The sequence below is a fragment of the Tupaia chinensis genome, unplaced genomic scaffold, assembly GCF_000334495.1.
Source record: "Tupaia chinensis unplaced genomic scaffold, TupChi_1.0 Scaffold146131_1, whole genome shotgun sequence".
In the NCBI taxonomy this organism is placed as follows: domain Eukaryota; kingdom Metazoa; phylum Chordata; class Mammalia; order Scandentia; family Tupaiidae; genus Tupaia; species Tupaia belangeri.
Window position 1 is genome coordinate 78,352 of NW_006205986.1, and position 19,945 is coordinate 98,296.

Here is a 19,945-nt window from a genome sequence, read left to right on the forward strand (position 1 = left end):
ACTTTCCCCCTTTCTTAGTCCCCTGGAAGTAAAAGAAAGTCTGAAGCCAAGTGTCGCCAGTTCCATAATAATAATAAAAATTCTCCCCGCGAGAAACCTGCTTTCCTGGGGTGTGCACGGCATTTCTTTTCCAATTCTTACCTCATGGCACTTCCTTCTTCCTTTTTTAAAAAGCAAGTTTATTGATGTATAATTGCCATATGGTCAAGTTAGCCCTTTAAGATGTACAGTTCTAGGAACTTTTACCAATATATGAAATTTTGTCACCATCACCACAGCCTGGATGTGTGTTCTCATCCTCCCCAGAACCTCTCATATCTGTTGTAGTCAAACTCGTCCCTCCATTCCCATCTTTATTTGTCTGTATAGTTTTGCCTTTCTCGAATACCACATAAAAGGAATCACACAGTTATAGCTTTTGAATCTGACTTCTTTTATTTAGCATATTACATTTGAGAATTACCATGTTTATATATTATATATATTAAATGTATAGAATATATAGTATATATTCTATATTAAGTATATATAATATACAATACATTGTATAAATTATATAGTGAATATATGCACTATATAATATATTAAATATATGCAATATATTGTATATTAAATATATATATTTTGTATGTGTGTGTGTGTGTGTGTGTATTTTGATTTAATTATATAGATGTACCATAGTACATTTTCCATTCACGAATTGGTGGACATTTTGGGTGATTACAAATAAAACTGTTGTAAGTATTCAAGTACATGTCTTTGTAGTTTTCATTTTGGGGGGGTGAATACTTAAGAATAGAGTTGGGGAACCAGCAGTTGGCGTAATGGCTATGTCTCTGGACTCCCATGTAGTTGACTGTGGTTTGAGTCCCAGACCAGTGGCTTAAACTAACGTCGAGCATGTATGCATGTGTGCCCAAGATCCCAAGAGGAGAATGGAGGAGAAGGAATTGCGACGTGGCCATCCCCCCTGGGGGGGGTGATTTCTCACTTTCTGTCTCTCTGTCTCTCTCTGCCTTTCTGGCGAGCGCACGCGCCCTATAGCAAAAACCTCTGGAGGTGAGAGGAAGAATGGGGTTGGTGAGTCACGCAGAAAGTATTTAATTGCCAAATGGTTTTCCAAACTGGCTGTACCATTCTGTACAGTCACTAGTAAAGTAAGAAAGTTCTAGCTGTTCTGTATTGTTGTCAGCCCTTGGTATTGTCAGGTTATGACACGCCCCAACTATATCTGCTTCACATTTCTATTCCTACTCCAACCTTGTAACCTTGGTTTCTAATCCCTTTACAGTGGAAGAAGAGAAGAAAGAAAAAAGAAGTATTAGGGATATTTTAAGATGTTTTGGAATCTGCAGATGGCATAATGGTTAACATTGTTGGACTCCCATGTAGTAGACTGTAGTTCAAGTCCTGGACCTGGTGACTTAAAACTCACATTGGTCATGTGTATGTACATGCCCAAGATCCTGAGAAGAAAATGGAGGAGAAGGGACTGCAGCATGGCCAACCCCTGGTGGTGGTGGTAGGGGGGTGATTTCTCACTTTCTGTCTTTCTTATCTCTCCAGCGAGTGCTCTCTACCTCTAGAAGTGAGGTGTCAGTCACCCTATGGCAAAAATCTCTAAATAAATAACAATAGTAACAATAATAATAATAATGTAAAGATGTGTTTGCTTCTATGGTCATGGCAGGTATAAGATGCTGACTCCTTTTCTTGTGGAGTGCTTTCGAGATTCTTTAAAGATTTCCCCCAATCCTAGGGGAATTTGCAGTTTTCTCTATGTTAAGGCTTTTTAAAATACAGTAACTGCTAACTTATGGTGTTTCAAGGTCAGCTAAGATAATGTAGGTAAGGCCCCTAGCACAAGGTCTGATTCCTGAGCAGTCCTCAGCCCCTCCAATGTTAACCTTGACTTCCGAGACCAAATCTAAGACCACAGACTGGTTCTCTCTCATGCACACACCATAGCCACCCATGGGAAATACTTTCAAGCTTTTGCCAGACGAGCTTTGTAAATGTAGAATAACCCTAAGTATTGGCCCTGGCAGTTGACATGGTGGTTAAGGACGCTGGACTCCCATGTGGCTGACTCCTATGTGGTTCAAGTTCTGGACCCGGTGGCTTGCTTTCTCACTTTCTCTCTCTCTCTGGTCAAATTAAAATAAATAAATAAATAAATAGATAAGTTTAAACAAAATAACTCTTAAAAAAAGAATAATCTTAAGAATTATCTTTCATTCAGCCATACGCCATCCAGCCTCCTGTTTGCCCTCTAGAGCCCACTGTATCTCCTGAATTAAAGGGTAGTTAGCTTTCTGAAGCTTCTCTTCCTTGTCCTGAAGAAAAATGAAACACATGACCCACCTTACCCTCTAGGAGTGATGTGTATTAAATGTATAGAATATATAGTATATATTCTATATTAAGTATATATAATATACAATACATTGTATATATTATATAGTGAATATATGCAATATATAATATATTAAATATATGCAATATATTGTATATTAAATATATATATTTTGTATGTGTGTGTGTGTGTGTGTGTGTATTTTGATTTAATTATATAGATGTACCATAGTACATTTTCCATTCACGAATTGGTGGACATTTTGGGTGATTACAAATAAAACTGTTGTAAGTATTCAAGTACATGTCTTTGTAGTTTTCATTTTGGGGGGGTGAATACTTAAGAATAGAGTTGGGGAACCAGCAGTTGGCGTAATGGCTATGTCTCTGGACTCCCATGTAGTTGACTGTGGTTTGAGTCCCAGACCAGTGGCTTAAACTAACGTCGAGCATGTATGCATGTGTGCCCAAGATCCCAAGAGGAGAATGGAGGAGAAGGAATTGCGACGTGGCCATCCCCCCTGGGGGGGGTGATTTCTCACTTTCTGTCTCTCTGTCTCTCTCTGCCTTTCTGGCGAGCGCACGCGCCCTATAGCAAAAACCTCTGGAGGTGAGAGGAAGAATGGGGTTGGTGAGTCACGCAGAAAGTATTTAATTGCCAAATGGTTTTCCAAACTGGCTGTACCATTCTGTACAGTCACTAGTAAAGTAAGAAAGTTCTAGCTGTTCTGTATTGTTGTCAGCCCTTGGTATTGTCAGGTTATGACACGCCCCAACTATATCTGCTTCACATTTCTATTCCTACTCCAACCTTGTAACCTTGGTTTCTAATCCCTTTACAGTGGAAGAAGAGAAGAAAGAAAAAAGAAGTATTAGGGATATTTTAAGATGTTTTGGAATCTGCAGATGGCATAATGGTTAACATTGTTGGACTCCCATGTAGTAGACTGTAGTTCAAGTCCTGGACCTGGTGACTTAAAACTCACATTGGTCATGTGTATGTACATGCCCAAGATCCTGAGAAGAAAATGGAGGAGAAGGGACTGCAGCATGGCCAACCCCTGGTGGTGGTGGTAGGGGGGTGATTTCTCACTTTCTGTCTTTCTTATCTCTCCAGCGAGTGCTCTCTACCTCTAGAAGTGAGGTGTCAGTCACCCTATGGCAAAAATCTCTAAATAAATAACAATAGTAACAATAATAATAATAATGTAAAGATGTGTTTGCTTCTATGGTCATGGCAGGTATAAGATGCTGACTCCTTTTCTTGTGGAGTGCTTTCGAGATTCTTTAAAGATTTCCCCCAATCCTAGGGGAATTTGCAGTTTTCTCTATGTTAAGGCTTTTTAAAATACAGTAACTGCTAACTTATGGTGTTTCAAGGTCAGCTAAGATAATGTAGGTAAGGCCCCTAGCACAAGGTCTGATTCCTGAGCAGTCCTCAGCCCCTCCAATGTTAACCTTGACTTCCGAGACCAAATCTAAGACCACAGACTGGTTCTCTCTCATGCACACACCATAGCCACCCATGGGAAATACTTTCAAGCTTTTGCCAGACGAGCTTTGTAAATGTAGAATAACCCTAAGTATTGGCCCTGGCAGTTGACATGGTGGTTAAGGACGCTGGACTCCCATGTGGCTGACTCCTATGTGGTTCAAGTTCTGGACCCGGTGGCTTGCTTTCTCACTTTCTCTCTCTCTCTGGTCAAATTAAAATAAATAAATAAATAAATAGATAAGTTTAAACAAAATAACTCTTAAAAAAAGAATAATCTTAAGAATTATCTTTCATTCAGCCATACGCCATCCAGCCTCCTGTTTGCCCTCTAGAGCCCACTGTATCTCCTGAATTAAAGGGTAGTTAGCTTTCTGAAGCTTCTCTTCCTTGTCCTGAAGAAAAATGAAACACATGACCCACCTTACCCTCTAGGAGTGATGTGTCAGTCACAAACACTTTTTTAGAGAATACTCCTTAATCATTCTGTTTATAAACTGAAATAAGTTAAGGAACACAGGGGGTCAGGTATTACACTGTGGAATATCTACTTTGAAAAACCTACCAGATGGTCTGCTCCTCAATTCAATTCAGTATCTGATATTTATAGCATTGGAGTGACAATGCCTAGTTTCCATTTTAGCATTTTGTCTTATAGCATTACTCAATTGGCCCTAAAGCCAGCCTCGCAATGAAGATATTATCATCTCCACTCAATGAGGAGACTGAGGCTAGGAGGCCAAAAGGTTAAGTCACTTTCCCAAGGTCACCAGTCACTGAACACCCATTGTAAGGTTTCAGCATAGGTCTGTCTGACCCCAAATTCTGTGTTCCTGTCATAATACCATAGGAGTAAATGTTGCATGTTGGGATCTCTAGAAGCTGGTGCTGAGACAGAGTGTGGATTTCACAATGTTTTCTTGGGAATCAAAGTCTGTCAAGAGAAGGGGAAGGAAGCAAGACTGGGCAGAAAGAACTCAACTGGCCAGGCAGGCCTCACAGGCTCTACGCAGCCTGGCGGGGTGTTCTGGAGTAAGTCCATGAGAGTTGTCCCAAGGCAGACTGACACACCTAGGCCTTAATGCCCCCATCTCACTCAGTCTTTGGTGTGGACTGTCCCGGGAAGGGCCGATCTCAGCTGAGGCAGCTTTCCTCAGCCCAGGCTAATTCTGAAGGAACTGACGGGTGGGGGTAAGTAGTTCTCCTTGGCGATGGCTCTGGGAGAAACATCTCTGTCAGAAGCACCAGAAAGACCTATAACCATGCCTTGATGTGAGTCTATCCTCTTTCTAGGGTGTAGCATCACCATTTCTGAGGAAGGACAAAGAGGAGAGGACAGAGGACAGGATATTGTGGGAAAGACTTCTGTTAAAGTCACCAGCTGGGAGAGGGGCCCATGGAAGTGCCCATTCTGAGAAACCAGTGGTTGGGGCCATGGCAGCCACTGAAGGGAAAGTAGAAGTAAGACTCGAGGGTGTCTGGGTTCAGGGTCAAGAAGAGGCTCAATCTAGACCCCACAATGGGGAAGGACCCTCCAGCCTTTGGCTGTGCTAAATCCATTTAGGGAGTGGCCTCTTTTGTTGAATGATCTTTAAGCGGATATGTGGTAAATGAGCAAATGTTGGCTAGGTGAAGAACGGAGAAAGTGAGTGGGCAAAGGACCTGAGGTGTGGAAAAACTTGACTAAGTCTTTTATTTTTTTAAATCATTTATTTATTTAACTCCATTTGTCATTATTATTATTATTATTATTTTTAATTTGACCAGACAGAGACAGAGAGAGAGAAAGGGAAAGCAAGAAAGCAAGCCGCCAGGTCCAGGACTCAAACCATGGTTGGCCATCTGGGGAATTCAGTGCCTTTAACTACCACAACTAAGTCTTAGCCCCTTGACTAAGTCTTAAAATGAGACCAGAATGATCAAATCAAAGAACGCGTATAGGAGAAAAGGCCGGAGACATACATAGTAGGTAAAATCATGCAGGGACTTGTAAGCTGTACAAAATTTTTACTTTTATCTTAAGAGCAAGGGAAGCCATTTGAGGATTTGGAACAAGGGAGAGCTGGAGAAAAAAAGCCCAGGAGTATACAACATACGGACCCAGGCTTTCTTGAACAAAGGACATGTTTTTTGCTAAATTCTGAAAGGTGAGTAGGAGTTAGACATATGGGGGTAGAGTAGGCATGTGAAAATACTCTAGGAGTTGGCAAAGATTTTCTATAAAAGACTAGGTAGTAAATATTTTCAACTTCGTGGGCCTTATGATCTCTGTTGCTATGGTAGTACAAAAGAGAGTATGCACGAGGGGTCTTTACAAATTTCACGGAAAATGCGTATTACGTAAAAAACTATGCGTGAATTAAAATCTTTTTCTGCACCGAAATAATCTCGTACTTTAATTCCATTTTCATGAACGATTTGAAGTCCACTTGTAATTAAACAGCTCTGACTATATTCTAAAATATATTATTTACAAAAACAAGTGGCAGGCAGGCTTGGCAGGCTTAGCTTGTGAGCCATGGTTTGGCCAAGGCTACAGATGCAAAGAAACTGAGGTTGGAAGGAATGAAGCACAAAGGACTGATCTAACACCAAGTTGGCTAGAATTATGAGTGAGTTCGTGGCTCAAAAGAAGGATGGCGTTATAGGCAGGGGCTCAGTGATTTATGGTTTTGTAGGCCATGTTAAGGGATTGAGATTTTACCATAATGGGAAGTCACTGAGTAATTGAAAGTAATTTTGTTTAACTGTAAACACGTACAGAAAAGCATATGTAACATAAATGCTTATGTTGCTGCATTTTCACAAAATGCATATTTATATAATCCAGACCAGTAAGCAGATCTTTATTAAAAACCCAAAAGACTCCTCTTGTACCTGCTTCCATTCTGCACCCCTTCTTCCTAGAGGAAGCACTATTTTGACTTCCCATGACATGTATTTGCATGTCTTCAGATTCTGTATGAATGGCGTTCTACAACATGTACTCTGTTTTCTGGCTTTTTTTTTTTCCACTCAAAATGATGTCAGTGAGATTCATCTAGATGATCGTAATTGTAGACTATTTATTCTCACTAAATGAATGTACTATCAGTTTATCCATTCTAATGTGGATGTACATTTGAGAAGTTTCTAGTTTGGGCTGTTATGAATTGTGCTGATCAGTTGCGAACGTGTCAAGATAAATATGCATTTATTTTAAAATCATTTTCCAAAGTGATGATACCGTTTTACACCAGCAAGATACGAGCATTCCGGTTTCTTTACATATTTACCTGTACTTGGTATTTCGTATTTGTTTGGAGAGGTTTTTGCTATAGGGTGTGTGCGCTCACCAGAAAGACAGAGACAGAAAGCAAGAAATCACCCCTACCCCCTCGGGGGGGATGGCCACACTGCAATCCCTTCTCCTCCATTCTCCTCTCAGGATCTTGGGCATGCACGCACATGCGCCCGGTGTGAGTTTGAGCCACCGGGTCTGGGACTTAAACCTCGGTCGACTACATGGGAGTCCAGCCACATAGCCATTATGCCAACTGCTGGTCCTCGGTATTTTGTATTTTAAAAACTGTAGCTATTCTAGTTATTTTGTAGAGATATATCACTGTGGTTTTGATTTTCTTTCCTAATGAGTAAACAGAGGAACATCTTCTCCAACATTAAAAAGATTAGGGAACCAGCAGTTAGCGTAATGGCTATGTTGCTGGACTCCCACATAGTCGACCGCGGTTCGTGTCCCAGACCCGGTGGCTTAAAACTCACGCCGGGCGTGTGTGCGTGCGTGCCCAAGATCCTGAGAGGAGAATGGAGGAGAAGGGATTGCGGCATGACCATCCCCCCTGGGGGGTGATTTCTCACTTTCTGTCTCTATGTCTCTGTCTGTCTGGTGAGCGCACGCGCCCTACAGTGAAAATCTCTCCAAAAAAAAAAAAAAAAAGATTATACACCATGATGAGGTAGGCTTTATTCCAGGCATGCAAGGGTAGTTCAGCCTATGCAAAGCAATAAATGTAATGCATCATAGCAACAGAAGGGAAGATAAAAACATAGGATCATATCAATTGATGCAGAAAAAAAAAACATTTAACATTTGATTGATCATTGAAGACTTTTGTGAAAAGGCATGGCGTGATCTTATTTGCATTCTAAGAGGGCCTTTCTAGCTTTTGGTGTGGAATAGATGGGCGAAGAGCAAGAATCCAAGTAGGGAATTGCATTAGAAGATTATGGCACTGGGTGGGGCAGAATGTGGTGATGGCTTAGACTAGGGCAATGGTAATGGAGGTGGAATGATAGAGATGAATTTGAGAGCATTTTGGAGGTAAAATGGACAGGACTTGGTGATGGATTAGATGCAGGGCCTAAGAGACAGTGAGACATTAAAATTGTGACTATTAAATTCCTGGTTGGACCAGCAGCTGGCGTGGAGGTGAAAGGCAGCCAGATTACACATAGGCTGACTATGTAGTTCAAGTCCTGGACTCAGTAGTTTGAAATCATGCCAGGCACATCTACATGCATGCCCAAGATCCAGAGGGGGGAATGAAGGAGAAGGAACTATGGCATGGCCTTCACTCTTTCTGTTTCTCTCTCTCTCCAGTGAGTGTGTTTTCTATAGCAAAAACTAAAAAAAAAAAAAAAATCCAGTTAATCCAGTTCTTTTCATTCTCTGTTTTAGGTTTGCTATTATTATGTATATTTTCTTCAAGTATTTTTTTGTTTATTTCAAAAGATTTTTTTCAGAAAAAAAAAAAAGGTAGACCACTGCTCTAGAGCTGCATGTTTCTGGGCCGGGGTCTGGGATCTGGGTAGCCATGGTGAGCTGCGTCATGCTCAGCACGTGCCAAGATGCTCGTCTTGGGGCTGGGCACCTGGAAGTCCCCTCCAGGCCAGGTGACCGAGGTTGTGAAGGTGGCAATTGACATTGGCTACTGCCACATCGACTGCGTCCATGTATACCAGAACGAGAATGAGGTGGGCTTGGCCATCTAAGAGAAGATCAGGAAGCAGGTGGTGAAGCAAGCTGTGGACCTACCATGAGAAGAGTCAAGTGAAACAAGCCTGTCAGAAGACGCTCAGTGACCTGAAGCTGGACTACCTGGACCTCTGCCTTATTCACTGGCCTGTTGGCTTCAAGACTGGGAAGGACATTTTCCCACTGGATGGCGCTGGCAATGTGATTCCCAGTGACACCAATTTTCTGGACACCTGGGCAGCCATGGAATTACTGGTGGATGAAGGACTGGTGAAAGCTATTGGCATCTCCATCTTCAACCACCTGCGTGTCCAGAAGATCTTAAACAAACCTGGCTTAAAGTCTAAGCCAGCAGTTACCCAGATCGAGTGCCACCGTACCTCACTCAACAGAAGCTGGTGCAGTTCTGCCAATCCACAGGCATCGTGGTGACCACCTACAGTCCCTTCGGCTCTCCCAACAGACCCTGGACCAAGCCTGAGGACCTTTCCATCCTGGAGGATCCTAGAATCAAGAATCGCAGTCAAGTCACAATAAAACCACAGCCCAGGTTCTGATTCGGCTCCCCATTCAGAGGAATTGGGTGGTGATCCCCAAGTCTGTGACTCTGAAACGCGTTGTTGAGAACTTCAGGTCTTTGACTTTGAATCAAGCAGTGAGGATATGACCACCTTACTTAGCTTCAACAGGAACTGGAGGGTCTGTGCCTTGGTGAGTTGTGCCTCCCACAAGGATTACCCCTTCCAGGTTGAATTTTAAAGCTGCGGGTGCATGCTCCTCCCCAAGTGACCCATGCCTCCTTCTCTTGCCTCGTTTTCTCCTTGCAAATGCAGGGTGGCCTGCATCCCTTGGCATGGAACCAGCCACCAGCAAGGGCTCATCTGGCTCTGGAGGGAGAATCCATAGTTCAGGAGCCCCTCTGGAGAAAATACAGCCTGAATGCTTTGTCTGACCAAGGAGAAGCAAATCCTACAAAGTCAAGTAGTGCCACTAACAATTGAGTTTTGACTGCTTGGAACAGCAATCCTTTCCGCCAGACTTCTGTTTACTCCAAATAAAAAGTGCTTTTGTGAGCTTGGAAAAAAAAATAAAGATTTTTTTCCAAATAAGAAAAAACTTATTTAGAAGAAAGAAACATACCTGACATGCTAATTGATAGGACCTTTTTATTATTCACTTTTTAATTTGACTTTTTTATTGTCTAAAGTTTCTGAATTCTTAAGCTTCAGATGACTGAGAAATGAAACAATTGCAAAGTCCTAAATAAATATTATTGTACTGATGAGAGGATTCTCAGAAGCACGGGACCTTTTAGACACTGCTAGTCTGGCTGGTGGGATAAAGAGTTTCAAAGCATATTATAACGACCTGCTCATGTAGTGGATTATCTTCATGTACTTCTGGGAAAACACAAATCCTTTTGAAACCTAAAAATTCACCCAGGATCTCAACTTCACTAATGTTCAAAAAGCCCTACCTAAAGCTGACAGGGGCTGAAAATGTGAACATGCTCCTGATTTGAGGAGCAGGAGGGCAAGTGTGGTGAACCAGGGAGAGGAGAGATGTAGCCTGATTTCTGACAAAAGCTCAAAGAGACTATAGCCATGAGTGGCCATCATTTTATTTCCTATGTTTTATTTTTTTATTTATTTTTTATTTTTTGGAGAGGTTTTGGCTATAGGGCACGTGCGTTAGCCAGGCAGAGAGAGAGAGACAGAGAGATAGAAAGTGAGAAATCACCCCCAGGGGGGATGGTCACGCCGCAATCCCTTCTCCTCCATTCTCCTCTTGGGATCTTGGGCACGCACGCACATGCACCCGGTGTGAGTTTTAAGCCACCGGGTCTGGGATGCAAACCACGGTCGACTACGTGGGAGTCCAGTGACATAGCCATTACACTAACTGCTGGTCCCGATTTTTTAAAATAAACCAAAAATTACCATTTTTCCCAAGACGTAGAGCCACATATAACTAGGGAAACAAACCCTATCTCTGGCTTTAAACAAGGGAAGAAGATATCTGAGTGATCTTGGGCCTCTATCCCAAGACCAACATGGCAGACACCAACTATAACTCATGATGCTCTTGTCTGCACAGTCCATGTTGGAATGGAGAAGCTGGCCAACAGCTTCCACCTATAAATTCTTTCTTGAGTCCTTCTCTTGGAGGGAGCGCCTTGTTATCCTGACCTAACAACCCAGAGCACGTCAGCCTCATGGGCCTCATCCGGCTCATGCAGGTCAAGCAACAAGCAGGAGCCTTGGGAGTCTTCTTAGCTGTTCCTTGGAATGTCCCTGAGTCATGCTGAATGTTGCATGATTTGGGTCTCAGAGGAGTCATTTGGTGTCTATTACCAGAGCAGCATCAATTTGATGTCTCTGCAACACATTTCTTTCCCATCGAGTTGAGTTCCTGTCGGCAATCCCATGATACAATGACATCTGTCTCGAATGGCCTTAAAGATGGAATTTTTCATTGAGAATTGGAAAGTTTCAAATGAGCTCCTAAAATGGCTCTCTTGGGTTTTCCTCAGAACTTCCTGTCTAATCCAGATATGCTCCTCCAACAATTTCCCAGATGTGACGAGAACTCAGATTAATCTGATTACATTCGTTTGGAATCTAATCAGTATCCTCCAACTGAGAGCTGAAGATGGGTCTCTTGAAGCTTCAAATTTCCACTCAACTTGGCCTTTATGACTGGAGGGAGTAGGGAAGGCAAGATGAAAATGGGATACCAAGAAGTATAAGGAATGATGATCTTTCTGAGCCAAAGTTCTTGATAATCAAGAAATCTCAAAGGCAGAAAACAGGGTGTTGAGAACTAGAGCTGGCTGCTCAGATGCTGTGTTAATAGTATCTATTTAATATCTAACTTATGGGTTGTCAAGATCAGAAATGCCTAGTATAACAAGAAGCATTCAGTAAACATTAGTTTCTTTTATCTTCCTGTGTCTAGGATTATTTCTCTAGGAGAGAGTCTTATTGAGAAAAAAAAAAAAAAACAGGTAAATATTTTTACCGACTCTTATGGCTAATTATTATTATTTTTTTAAAATATGCAACTATAAAAGATAAATTTTTAAATGCAGTACCCAGAACCTGGGGACCCAGGTAAAGGAAATCATGCTAGGATGCAAAATGTGGAAACAAGAAATTTGACTTGAGTCTGAAGAGTTTTCAGTGAACTCACCAAATTTCATAGTCTGGTTGGTAATGACCTAACGGTAAGGCCAGCCTCCGTCACAGTTCTCATTAGGGGAGCACGGTACCAATTCTCATTAGAGGAGCCAGTGCACCCTAATGAGCTTAGCTCATTTCATTCTCAAAAGAAGCCTATCAGGCAGAGATGCTATTAAAAAGTGCATGCATGTTCGAGGAAGAAAATGACAGAGGTGCTGGGCAACGTGGTCAGCCGCTTCTGGACTTGAGACTTGCTGCGGACAATAAAACGTGACAGAAAAGATGTTACGCTAACTCAGAGATTAGGACCCAAAAGCTCCTCCACATTATTGCTGGTTCTCTTGGGACATCGCCCAGCCATGTGTACCACTGTGGCTAGCCCGTGAGAGGATGAAAGACCAGGTGGAGCACAGATGAGCCTGCCAGCCTCTGGCTCAGCCTCATCAGGGAGGCCCAGCCAATCAGCGGACTGCAGGTGCTTGAGCAAGTCCAGTCGAGACCACATATTTGAGCCCACACGAAATAATTCATTCCTTGAGTCATGAGCTAAACAAGTGGCTGTGATTTTATTTTTTATTTTCGTTTATTTACAAATTTATTTTCCAGAGAGTATGTGTACTCCCTGAGAGAGACGAGAGAGAGGGAAAGTGAGAAAACATCCTCCCCCACAACCCCACGGGGAAAGGTCACACTGCAATCCTTTCTCTTTCGTCTTTCCTTCCTTTCGGGATTTGGGAACACACACGTGAGTTTCTGGTATGTTTCTCAAGCCATCGAGTGGATGATCAAACAGCACAATTTGCCTCATGGGATCCACATGCCACAGGCTAGCCCTGGTTATGATATTATATAATTAAGTTTTTTTAATTCTTTTTTACACAACATCAATTAACTAAAACACTTGCCTCCTAGACTGCAATAGTGTGGTGTTGCAAGTAAATATAGACTTTGGTATCAAACAGACCTGAGTTCAAATCCTACCTCTGCTGCTTGTTAGCTGTGTGGTCTTGGAGACTCACTTCATCTGATTTGTTTTTTTTTGAGAGGTTTTTGCTATAGGGCGCGTGTGTTTGCCAGAGAGACAGAGAGACAGAAAGCGAGAAATAACCCCCCAAGGGGGATGGCCACACCGCAATCCCTTCTTCTCCATTCTCCTCTCAGGATCTTGGGCACGCACGCACACATGCCTGGTGAGAGTTTAAGCAACCGGGTCCGGGACTCGAACCGCAATTGACTACATGAGAGTCCAGCGACAGCCATTACACCAACTGATGGTCCCTCATCTGATTCATTTTTAAAATGGGCATCTGGATTTCCACACAGAGGATGAAGTAAATAAGACAATTTGTGTAAAACTGGCAGCAGAGCCTAGCACATAATAGACACTCGATAACTGAGGTCCTATGAACCAGGTGACATTGTCTTCAAGTTCAGGGTGGAGGAGGTGAGATTTTTCTGGGAACCAAGTCTTCTGCCACTGATTGCGTGTCATGTGCTTTCATTTATCAGAGAAAACATTCTTTAAGTCACACCTTGATTATTTTTAATGCCAGCAACTCCCATTTGCACTCTGTAACTTAATTTTTCCTAAAGACTAGGACAGTGTTTCTGCCTACGAGAGGTTTCATTGAGTGTGACCTTGTTGTTCTGCTCTAGAGATCTGAAACACAAAGTTCTGTAGATGCAAAGGAATAAAATGACCCCCCCCATTCCTAAAGTTATCCTGCTGCTAAATGCTGTGGAATTATATAATTATCAGTTTTTCTCGTTAGATAATTGTACTTTAAAAATACTTTCCTCAAAATAGCACCCCCCCCCACCTTTTTTTTTTTAAATCTACACTTGCTACTTTCTTTGACTTAGGTATAATTTGATAGAGTTTTGTCTGATTTTCTTGTTGCTAAGATGCTGTAAGAAATGACATTATTAAGAGTGAAACAGAATCAAGCCAGGGCATTTTTTAAAAATCCATTTTCTCTTCGAAATCAAAGAGGCTGTTTCATTTCCCTGGGTCTCATGTTCTCCACCCACTCTCACTGGAAGTGGGATGGTCTAAAGATTCGTGGAATACTTGCAAAATTCTTGAAATTTCAAACCAGGAAGATTCTATGTGAGTGTAAAACACAAAGACTGTTACAAAAGACAATGGATATCAAGACCCACCCATGGCTGCCCTGCTCTTCTGTTGTAAAAACAGCTGTGCTGCAGTTGCCTTTTGTTTTAAACGTGCTTATTCAGGAATTTATTATTTTTAAAAGTTTATTTCTTTATCTCATCTGAAAGCGAGAGAAAGAGAGAGAGAGGGAGAGAGAGAGAAAGAGGCCTCGCCAAGAGGCTCTCCATGCTGCAACCCACCCCCAATCTCAGCTGGCCTGGGTCCCAGGATGCACGCATGTGCACCTGGTGTGTTCAGGAGACTCCAGGACATGCACTCGGGACCATTCCCATGGGGTCTAGCTGTTCTACCTCTGTGCCACCACCTGGCCCTTACTCTGTCTTTAATTCAGGCTATGCATGGGGGTTTGCATCATGCAATTTGCCAACTTTAGGTTTAAAAAATAATCACAATTTAAAATTATTTCAAAGCATAATTTCTTTCTTCGTGTTTCTTTCTTTCTCTCTGTCTTTCTTCCTCCCTTCTCTCCTCCCTTTCTTTCTTCTTTTTCTTTCTTTTCTTTTTCTCATGGGGGTTTGCATCATGCAATGTGCCAACTTTAGGTTTGAAAAATAATCACAATGTAAAAATGTTTCAAAACATTTTTCTTTCTTTTTCTTTTTCTTTCTTTCTTTCTTTCTTTATTTTTTTTGGAGAGGTTTTTGCTATAGGGCACATGGGCTCGCCAGAAAGACAGAGAGATACAGGGGGACAGAAAGTGAGAAATCACCCCCCAGGGGTGATGGCCACACTGCAATCCCTTTTCCTCCATTCTCCTCTCGGAATCTTGGGCACGCATGCACACACGCCTGGTGTGAGTTTTAAGACACCAGGGCCGGGACTTGAACCACCGTCAACTACATGGGAGTCCAGCGAAGTAGCTATTACGCCATCTGCTGGTCCCTCTTTCTTCCTTTTTCTTTCTTTCTCTTTTGTCTTTCTCTCTGTCTTTTCCTTAATTTCTTTTTTTTCTTTCTCTTCTTCTTCTCTCTTCTTTCTTTCCTGCTTTGGTATCTTTATCTGTCAGCCTGAGCATTAGGCTAGGTTCTGGCTCGAGATATTTTCTGTTCTTCCTCCTTGTTTTTACTAAATCACAATCGTAGCCACCCAGGGTACCAGCAGTTGCTTAATAGCTGCTTTATTAGTTGGTTTAGTTATTGGAATTACACTCTCATACAGGTACTATGGAGTAGTAATTCATTACTGCAGACTACATTCAAAGTCTGTTAGATCAACAGTTACATTGTATTTGGAACACAGAAGGACGAATATTCATGTGTGAAAGAGAATACGACTTACATTCTTATTCAGCACTTGGTTGGTTAGGCTGGGGAAATCATTTTCTCATGCTCTGGGGCAGCATTTAAGTGTAGCTTTTGGACTGGCTCATGGCATGGGGGTTATGGCTCATGGCATGGGGGTTAATGCAGTGTCTGACCACACAGCTCAAGTACTGGATCTGGAGGCTTGAGAAACATGGTGGGTGTATATCGTGTCTGCCCAAAACCCTACAGGGAATGCGAGTTGGAGAAGAGATTGTGGCGTGACCATGCTCCATGGAGGATACTTTCTGATTTCCCTCTCCTTCACTCATGTGAGCACACACAACCTCTGAAAAATCTTTAAAAATGTAGCTTTTAAAGTTGTACAGTGACCTTGACTTTTTTCTATGATGAATGAGGAAAATAAAGTGTTGGAAAAAATATACTCCTGAGTGATAGGATCATCTGTAGCATAACTCACCTCCTTATGAAATTTAAATATCTCGTCTTTGATATTTACAGTTGTGATATGTTAGCCTCGAAGTTCAAAGCTTAGCTTCTTCAAGATGCTGAATATATCACTGACACTTGCCACTTAGAATCAAAAAAGAAATCTCTTTACATTACCAGTGACAAGAAAAACCATTTTTACAATCTCACCTTCTCCATCACTATAACTGTTGTAAGCCCACTTCTTCTTCTTCTTGTTCTTCTTGTTTTTGTTCTTGTTCTTCTTCTTCTTCTTTTTTGGAGAGCTTTTTGCCATACGGTGCGTGCACTCGCCAGAAAGAGAGAGACAGAAAGTGAGAAATCATGCCCCAGGGGGGATGGCCATGCCGCAATTCCTTCTTCTCCATTCTCCTCTTGGGATCTTGGGCATGCATGCATACGCGCCTGGTGTGTTTAAGCCACCGGGTCCGGGACTCGAACCGCAGTCGACTACATGGGAGCCCAGCGACATAGCCATTACGCTAACTGCTGGTCCCAAGCCCAATGTTAGCCTCGAAGTTCAAAGCTTAGCTTCTTCAAGATGCTGAATATATCACTGACACTTGCCACTTAGAATCAAAAAAGAAATCTCTTTACATTACCAGTGACAAGAAAAACCATTTTTACAATCTCACCTTCTCCATCACTATAACTGTTGTAAGCCCACTTCTTCTTCTTCTTGTTCTTCTTGTTTTTGTTCTTGTTCTTCTTCTTCTTCTTTTTTGGAGAGCTTTTTGCCATACGGTGCGTGCACTCGCCAGAAAGAGAGAGACAGAAAGTGAGAAATCATGCCCCAGGGGGGATGGCCATGCCGCAATTCCTTCTTCTCCATTCTCCTCTTGGGATCTTGGGCATGCATGCATACGCGCCTGGTGTGTTTAAGCCACCGGGTCCGGGACTCGAACCGCAGTCGACTACATGGGAGCCCAGCGACATAGCCATTACGCTAACTGCTGGTCCCAAGCCCACTTCTTCTTAATCATGATTATATTTGATCACGGAAGCAGAGTGGTTCGTGTTGCCCATTTTTTCCGCACAGCACACTGAGAAGAACACTGTCAGCTGTGATTTGATCATGTTCATGATTTCCATTGGCTCCTTTGACTTGACTCCCTGATTGGGGCATACTGCTGATGGTTGACTGTTGTCTGTCCAGCTACATGTGAATTCTTTGCAAGAGCAGATCTTTAACTATATAATAATAGAAGTATTCTTTTTAGCTTCATATGTGGCCAGTGTACCATCAGCCCTGACCTTAACCTTTGTTTTCTAGTTTGCAATCCAAGTTCTTTCTTTCTCTTAAAGTATTTATTTTATTTTATTAATTATTATTATTGTTATTATTTTCATTTGCTGTAGGGCATGTATACCTACAAGAGAGGGAGATAGAGAAAGGGAAAGTGAGAAAGCAAGCCACCAGGTCCAGGACTCGAACTGTAGTCACCCATGTGGGAGTCTAGCACCCCAACCACCATGCCACCTACTGGCCCCTCAGCGCAAGTTCTTAATCTCTTTCCTGGAGCTCAAAAGTCATTGAACACTTCTCCTTCATATGTAAGCCATGTGTGTGTCAGGAATTAGGTTATATTTTGCAGTGCTTTGACTGAATGTGAAGTAACTTCTGTCACACACACACGTACCATAGATTGCTCTTTCCTATCATAACCCACTGATTTTATGTGACTTTCCATGCGGTCACTTGATTAGGGATTTTTGCCAATAGTTTTTTGCTTTCTTTTTGAACATAATTTTTGCTTTCTTTATAGACATGACAGTGGTGACAGAATTTACAAGATACTTTTCCTGTTTTTGCTGTAAGGAAGGCAATGTTGAGTGATGTGTCTGTATCTTTACTCATTCTTTCAGCTACTCATCGTTCATTTATCAGTTTCACACTGGAACACAAGGTTTATTCTTGGGGTGGACAGTGGCTCTATTAGAATACTTAGTTTGCAAATGATAAAAAGATGACTTCCTGGTATTTGTTGACAGAATTTTAAGATAGACAACTCTTGAGGATTAGGGTTCAGTAGATTGCTGATTCAGTGATGGTCAGATTTTCTCTTCTCTGTGGAATCTCCTATTTTCTTTCTTTTCTTTTGAGTCAAAACAAAAGCTTGAGCCAGCCCTGAGGCTTAATGGCTTAGGAAGCCAGATCCCACATGGTTGACTGCCTGGGTTATGTCCTGGACCTGGTAGTTTGAAAAACAGGGCGGGTGTGTGCACGTGCATCAAAGCCCTTACAAGGCGGAGAAAAGGAGAACGGATTGTGGTATGACATTACCCCACTGGGAGATGCTTTGTTCCTCTCCCTCTCTGTCTCTTTGTCTCTCTCTCTCTCTCTGGTGAGAAGACATGACCCCTGGGAACATTTAAAAAACAAAACAAACCTTTATGACTGTGTAAAACCACACAGTAGTCCCAGCACCATTCGCTTGTTGTAGCACAGAAAGATTTAAATTTGCGACTTTTACTGGAGTCTTCTTCACTATTTACAGTAAAACGTTATTGAAGAGTTCTATGTTTATAATACTGTTTTCTTTACCTTTACCACTTTTATACTTCGATGAAAGACTTCATATGCTATGAAAACTCAGTGGAGAGAAATACTGTCATTATTCCTTAAATAAGAAGGGGATACTAATAGATTTATTATTATTATTATTATTATTATTATTATTATTATTTTGTCAAAGGCAGAGAGAGGCAGATAGAGTGAGCACCCACATTGGGACTTGGTCCCACCACAATCCTTTTTCCTCCACTTCTCGGTGCCCTCAGGATCCTGGGCACATACACACGTACTTGGTGTGTTTTTAAAGCCATTTGGCTAGGACTTGAACTGTGGTCAGCTGTGTGGGCTGTGGCTTTCATGAATCTGTCTCCCTCTGCACTACGGGGTGGCCCTGCTATTATAAATTTAAGATGCTCTATCCAGTCTGTAGTGTGAGGGTCAGTCCTATAGCACACTGGGTAAGAGCTGTACATTGAAAGATGGATCTTACATGCGGAGGGCTGTTTGAATCTTGGCTATGAAGGCTTGAAAAGCATGCTGGGCATATGTGCCTGCATGTTCAAAATCCTGATGGGCAGGAGAAATGGAAGAGAAGGGATGGTGGCATTACCATGCCCTACTGGGGAGGGTGCTTTCTCCTTCTCTCTCTCTGGTGAGTGAATGAGTTCTCTGGCAGTAAAAAGAAAAGAAAAAAAAAGGCAAAAAGATTGTACAATGAACTTCCAACTTTTAAAACATTACATTAAAAAGATTGCCCAAAATGATAATTAAATTTTTGACACCTGAGTTAGAGACGAAGGCATAGTGATTGAGTGTGACTAATAGCTATTTGGCGGGTTCCATTCCAGCCAACATAACACCAGAGTAATGTTTGGGATGGTGGTTAATTGAAATGAAAAGATGATATATATGGAGAGAGAGAGAGAGAGAGAGAGATGCATGAGACAGGACTTACTGGGGGAGTCAGCTCACACAATTACGGTTGCCGAGAAGTCCTATGACAGCCCTCTGAAAGCTGGAGATTCTAGATTCTGGCAGTGTGACTCAGTTCAAGTCTGGAAGGCATCAGAGCAGAGAAGCTGATGTAATTCACAGCTGAAGCTGAAAACTGGAGAACTTGGCGTGCCTTTCATGTAAATCCTAGAGTCTGAAGGCAGGTGAGCTTTGAGTTCTAATGTCCAAGGCAACGGAAGAGTTCTCTCTGGCCCTGTCTCAGAAGAGACTCATTTGTCTCCCACATGGATTCTCTCTGGGCCACTTGTTGATTGAATCATACCTGCCTACATTAAGAGCAGATTGTCCACATCTGGTCTGCTCAGACTCCTATGTTAATTCCTTCTGGAAACATCTCCATGGACACACCCAGAGTAATGCTTTTTGCTTTTTCTAGATACTCCTTCATCCAGTCGAGCTGACATTCCAACTAACCATCATCGTGTCTTATTCTGGAAGGTTGTCATCTGCTTATTTATCTCTTTTTCTTCGTGCAACAGGTTTAGTAATTCAATAGAGATTTTATG

At 42.1% G+C, this 19,945-nt stretch overlaps 1 long non-coding RNA gene and 1 pseudogene across 1 annotated transcript in view; both read left to right on the forward strand.

The window, feature by feature from the left end:
- Positions 1 to 9,581, forward strand: part of LOC102491609 (aldose reductase-like) — a 51,193-nt pseudogene extending 41,612 nt beyond the window's left edge.
- A 10,232-nt stretch (positions 9,582 to 19,813) lies between these two features.
- The window catches only part of LOC106733922 (uncharacterized), a 6,766-nt gene continuing 6,634 nt past the window's right edge, over positions 19,814 to 19,945 (forward strand). The window contains exon 1 of the long non-coding RNA XR_001369756.1: positions 19,814 to 19,877. This is a non-coding gene — a long non-coding RNA (uncharacterized LOC106733922). The remainder of the gene's footprint in view (positions 19,878 to 19,945) is intronic.